Below are 5,919 nucleotides of genomic sequence, written 5' to 3' on the forward strand. Positions count from 1 at the left end.
TGCTCTCCTCTGGGGGCCCTTCTGCACGGACACACACGGAGACCTAAAGCTCATGGGCAAGGTTTGCCAGTCTCTTCTGCTTACAGCTCCCTTCCCCACCTGACATGCACTCCTGACACCCACCTCCTCTCAAAGCCCAGCCTGGCCCTGCTGGGCTTCTAGGGCCTTGTCAGAGGTCCTTCCGGGTCAGGGAAGTCTTGGTACTTCCTGTGCAGCACCCAGGGGCTGGGAGACAGCTGGAAGTGGCTGGACGGTGGGAGGGCAGGATTTCCTCTTCAGCCAGCATCTGCTTCCACCCTGGCCGCCTGGGATTGCCATTCAGGAAGGTGGTGGATTCCGGGGCAGATGATCAGGAGGCAAATCCCGCTCCCTCAGCTGCAAGCTGATTTTCTATCGCATCGTCGTGGCTTCAGCATGGCTGAATTAACTGATTGAATCCTTCCTCTGTGCCAGGCATGGCACTGGCCTTTTAACATCTTCGTCCTATTGGATCCTCTGAGCAGCTCTCGGGTCCAGGAGCATTTGTAGTTTCTCCTTCATTCCTGAGGGTGGATGACTTCTCCAGGATCACTCTACTAATGGGCAGCGACTGAGTTCAACCCAAAATGTGTCTGACTCCAGAGTTGTAGTTCCTCGCCTTTCTGCTTTGTCGTGTATACAGCACCTGGTAAGCCTTCCCTACCCCCTTCCCCAGTCTCTTTTGCCTTCTTTCCTGAAAATGCATGAATTGCTTTCAAAACCACTTCTTGCATTAACAAAGAGGAAAGAAAGGTTCTCAGGATGTCTCTGAGACAAGGGGTCCCCAACCTCCGGGCTGTGGACTGGTACCCATGCTGTCTGTGGCCTGTTAGGAACTGGGCCCCACAGCAGGAAGTGGGGCGAGTCACTGTGGGCAAATGAGCGAAGCTTCATCTGTTTTTACAGCCGCCCCTATCTCTGGCATCATCGTCTGAGCCCCGCCTCCTATCAGATCAGTGGTGGCACTGGATTCTCATGGGACCGTGAACCTTATGGTGAGCTGGGCATGCTAGGGATCTAAGTTGTGTACTGCTTATGAGAATCCAACTAATGTCTTATGATCTGAGGTGGAACAGTTTCATCCCAAAACCATCCTCGCCCCCCTCACCCCCCGACCGTGGAAAAATCTTCCTCCATGAAACTGGTCCCTAATGCCAAAAATGTTGGGAACTGCTGTCTTAGACCACACAAGACATTCATGGTCATCGTCAGGAAAAAAGCAGCAACCCTCAATGGCCAGACCTTCCATCTGCTGCTGGTTCACACGTAAGAATCACCAACACAAACATAGCACGTTCTAGATGCCAGCCCCTGTTCTCGGTACCTTACTCACCCAAAGTTAACTTATTTACTAATTAACTTTCCTTACTTCCCTAAGTTAACTTATTTTGTCCTTCTGACAACCACACAAGGGAGGTGCTGCTATTGCTACCCCCATTTTCCAGCTGAGGACGCTGAGGCACAGAGAGGTTAGACAATACGCCTGAGGTTACACAGTAAGTGATTCATCCAGGATGTGAACCCAGGATAGCTGGTGTTAGAAGCTGTGGGTGTAGCCACATTCCTCTAATTCCTTGTGATGAAGGAAAACAAAGAAGCCGATCCATTTAGGGAGCCAGGATGCTGCGGTGGTTGGCAGTGGTGGTATTTCCGTCAGTCCTTTTGGCATAAATACCTCTAGATTATTTCACAAAACAGTCCCTGGGAAGCGTCCCTTATTTCCTAAAAAGGGGCGGCAAGGCAGCGGGTGGGGCTGGATTACGGAAGCCCTTATTCTCCTTCTTAACCAGTAGACTCGTCTTACTCTCAGACCCAAGTTCTTAACCCTTCTTAGCCCCCTTATTGACTCTCCCTGATTCTCAAGTGTCTCCCTGCATAAAACATGCCATTTCCATAATGTGGCCTTTCTTACTTGTGGAGACGTCTCTTCCTTGCAAATATTGACAGAGCCTTTCCCTGCCGCTGAAGTAATACTCGCCCCCACCCAGGCGGCATTCTCTGCTCCCCTGTACACCTTGAAGTGTATCTATAGGGTTGTTCACTGATTTTATTTGCAGGAAGAACTGACAGGCCCCTCGGACTTGGAGCAAACAATGAACAGAATGAGGATTGAAAGAGGTGAGATTTTTAAAGTAAATGCTTTAAAAAGCAAAATGTGTGGTGGCTCACGCCTGTAATCCCAGCACTTTGGGAGGCTGAGGCAGGAGGATCACTTGAGCCCAGGAGTTCGAGACCAGCCTGGGCAACGTGTTGAAACCCTGTCTCTACAAAAAAAGACAAAAATTAGCCAGGTGTGGTGGTGTGCGCCTGCAGCCCCAGCTACTCAGGAGGCTAAGGTGGGAGGATCACTTGAGCTGAGGCGGTTGAGTCTGCAGTGAGCCTAGGGTGCACCACTGCATTTCAGCCTGGGTGGCAGAGTGAGATCCTGTCTCAACAAATAAATAAACAAATAAATAAATAAAGCAAATGCTTAGACTGCTTAATGACTATTTACTTCAAATCCAAACCTTCCAAATAGAAAAAGAAAAAAGAAAAAACAGGCTGCTTTAGGATGACTCACTTTGCTTTCCCTTTTGGCAGCTCTGATATTCTGCATGATGGCTAAATGATAATGAGCCCTTATGACAAGTGCTGGGGAGAGACGGAGCCTGGATGGGGTGGGGGGCAGACGTGACACACAGATCCATTTTGCCTGCCTCCCTTCATTGCCTAGTGGAGTCTCTGGTTTATATGCTGAGATAGATACTCTTCGTGTGCTCTATAGATTAGAAAAGCTAAAACTCACTTTCTCAGCTTCCCCTGCAGCTAGGGATGGCCCAGGACAGAGATCTGGCCAATGAGTTCAAAGCAAAGGTGTGTCAGGCAACACTGGATGGCTGTGTAAAGGGTAGAGAGGAGGTCCTATCTTTCACCCCTTCTTCTTACTGCCTTACTAAATACAGACTTGATGGCTGGAACTACAGCAGCCATTTTGTGACCATGAGGGAAAGAATGAGAAAATTGCAAAGAAGCAGATCCAAAACCTCTGACATTATTGAGTTGCTTCTCCAATGTCCATGTCCAACTGGCTGCGACTCCTTATGTCAGAAAAATGAACATATATTTGCTTAAGCCCCTGTTAGTGGGTGTTTGTTACTTGAAACCAGGAACACGCCTACTTTGGTGTTATTATCTCTATTATTCAGATGAAGAAAGTGAGGCCTAAGCCAATGAGTGTCTTGTTGAAGCTTCCATTGTTAACCAACAAAATGTAACTTAAGTTTTTCCATGCTTTGTCCTGGCCTCTCCCCATTATTTCTCAGCTGCCTCCATCGGCCCGGCAGAAATTCCATGCAGCAGAAGAATCTATTGACCATGAATGACTGGTGCTTCATTCAAGCAGTTAAGGCGTTTCCCTGGGTCAGTGGTCCAAGTGTCTGTGTGCAATCATAAGGCTTCCTCAATGTTCAGATGTTACTCAGTTGGGCCTTTGTCATAGAAAGCGAACAGTACATTGTCTTAGCTGTCAGAAGCTTTGGGACTGTTCTTTAAGTCTGGCTTAAGTAATACTCAGTGACCTTTCCCTTCTCAGTTTGGAGGTATGGTTGAGAGCAGTCATTGGCACCCCCAGATCCTGACCACCATCTTACTATACAATGGCAGGGAAAAGGACAACTGGACATTTACTGTGTCCAAAAGGGATGTAGTGACCTTGGCCTCCTTCTGCCTGCGTAAATGCTTGTGTGGACTCATCCCTCACAGGTCGACCCAGCACGACTTCTCCATTAACCCTTCTGCATGCTGGGCAGCGTGGTTTCCTGGATTCTTTTCCTCAGTTCCCCAGTTCCCAACCTCCAGCTCTGGGCTATGGTGATTTTCCTGTTTACATATTCTTAAGTCCTCTGTATTGTATGTTGCCTCACTCATCACAATTGTAATGAAATCATGATGCATGCACCATTGTTTGTTTAAGGTTTGTTGCTCCTATTAGGCTGGAAGCCCAGGTGGGGCTTGGACATAGAAGACCTTCAGTGATGGTCTTTGGATAAATAAATGCAGGGATGACTGGGTGGTTTCAGTAGCTCTTTCCTCTTCCTGCTAATCCCCCAATCTCTGCTTCTCACTCCAGAAGCTGGCATGTTCTCTTGGCATCTGCCATTTTTTCCTCTTTTTCTGACTTAGCTTTTGTTTTAAGCCTTGAGGTATGTATAGAGATAAATAATCACAATAATAACAATTAGCATTTATCAAGTACTTAGTATGGCCAAGCACTGTGCTAAGTACTTTGTAAGTATGATCTCATCTAATCTACATACCCACTCTCTAAAGCAGATGCTGCTAATATTTTCATTTTATAGAGGACTCGGAGCACAGTGAAGCTCAGTCATTTCTTTCAAGGTCACACAGCTAGTAAGTGGCAGATCAGGATTCAACCTGGACTCTGGGCTGCATGCTCCCCCAAATGCTCTCACTGTCCAACAGACACGGCCCTGATCATCTTGCATCTTCCAGCCAGGTTGAGGAGAAAGTTGTTACTCAAATAGTCCCACTGTATTAGGCAGGGTTCCCCAGAGAAACAGGAGATAGATGATAAATAGATGACAGATAGATAGATGATAGATAGATAGATAAATAATAGATAGGTAGATAGATAGATGATAGATAGAAGATAGATAGATGATAAATAGGAGATTTACTATGGGAATTGGCTCAGATGGTTATGGAAGCTGAGATGTCCCACCATCTTCCACCTGCCAGCTGGAGAGCCAGGAAAGCTGGTGGTATAATTCAGGCCAAGTCTGAGAGCTTCAGAACCAGGGAAGCCCATGGCAAGTGGGCAGGGGAGGCCACTGGTGTAAGTTCAGAGCCTGAAGTTCTAAGAATCAGGAGCTCCAATGTCCAAGATAGGAGAAGATGATGCCCAGGCCCTGAAATTCACCCTTCCTCCACCTTTTTGTTCTATTCAGGCCCTCAACAGATGGGATGGCGCCTCCTGCAATGGTGAGGGTGGATCTTCTTCACCCGGACTAATTCAAATGTTAATGTCTTGGTAAAGGAATTTAAGGAGATGAAAAGAGAAAAAATGCTCATCTCTTCCAGAAACACCCTCACAGACACACCCAGGCATCATGTTTTACCAGCTACCTCAGCATCCCTAAGCCCAGTCAGGCTGACACCTAAAATTAACCATCACACCTGCTGTGAGCAGCACGGTGGAGAAAAATTCTGAGGGACATTGGCTTTGATCATCAAATCCTCTGTGACATGGGGAGAGCCTGCTGAGCACCAGGGTGGCTCCTTTCAGTGTCCTCCTGGGGCAAAGCCACAGTGGACACAGGGAGCAACCCTTCATGACCAGGTCCCGGTTTAGGTTCACAATCCCTGGAACGCACGCCTGCCTGTAGGGCTGGAAGATGCTGCAATGCTCCGCCTGGCCTCCCTTCTGGGACGCTGCTTTCGCCCAAGCCCTCATGCACCTGGGCTCTCTGCAGGCCCTGCCCACTCGTCTTCATCCGGATTTCCAGGCTGCCTCTACACAAGACGTAGACCAGCCAGGAGTTCTGTCCTCTGGAATTCACTTTAGAATCTTCCCACATAGTGGCGGGCACAGTGGCTCACACCTGTAATCCCAGCACTTTGGGAGGCTGAAGCAGGCAGATCACCTGAGGTCAGGAGTTTGAGACCAGCCTGGTCAATATGGTGAAACTCCATCTCTACTAAAAATACAAAAATTAGCCAGGTGTTGTGGTGGGTGCCTGTAATCCCAGCTACTTGGGAGACTGAGGCATAAGAATCACTTGAACCGGGAGGTGGAGGTTGCAGTGAGCTGAGATCACGCCACTGCATTCCAGCCAGGTTGACTGAGCAAGACTCCATCTCAAAAACAAAACAAAACAAAACAAAACTGGGCACAGTGGCTCA

General features: G+C 48.1%; 1 long non-coding RNA gene across 1 annotated transcript; it reads left to right on the forward strand.

Moving 5' to 3' along the window:
- The first annotated feature begins 220 nt into the window (after nucleotides 1–220).
- LOC105497717 (uncharacterized) lies at nucleotides 221–5,283 on the forward strand. Its single transcript, XR_011608904.1, has 3 exons — nucleotides 221–667; nucleotides 2,076–2,136; nucleotides 4,965–5,283. It is a non-coding gene; the product is annotated as an uncharacterized lncRNA (long non-coding RNA).
- The last annotated feature ends 636 nt before the right edge of the window (nucleotides 5,284–5,919 follow it).

The sequence above is a fragment of the Macaca nemestrina genome, chromosome 10 (assembly GCF_043159975.1).
Source record: "Macaca nemestrina isolate mMacNem1 chromosome 10, mMacNem.hap1, whole genome shotgun sequence".
In the NCBI taxonomy this organism is placed as follows: Eukaryota; Metazoa; Chordata; class Mammalia; order Primates; family Cercopithecidae; genus Macaca; species Macaca nemestrina.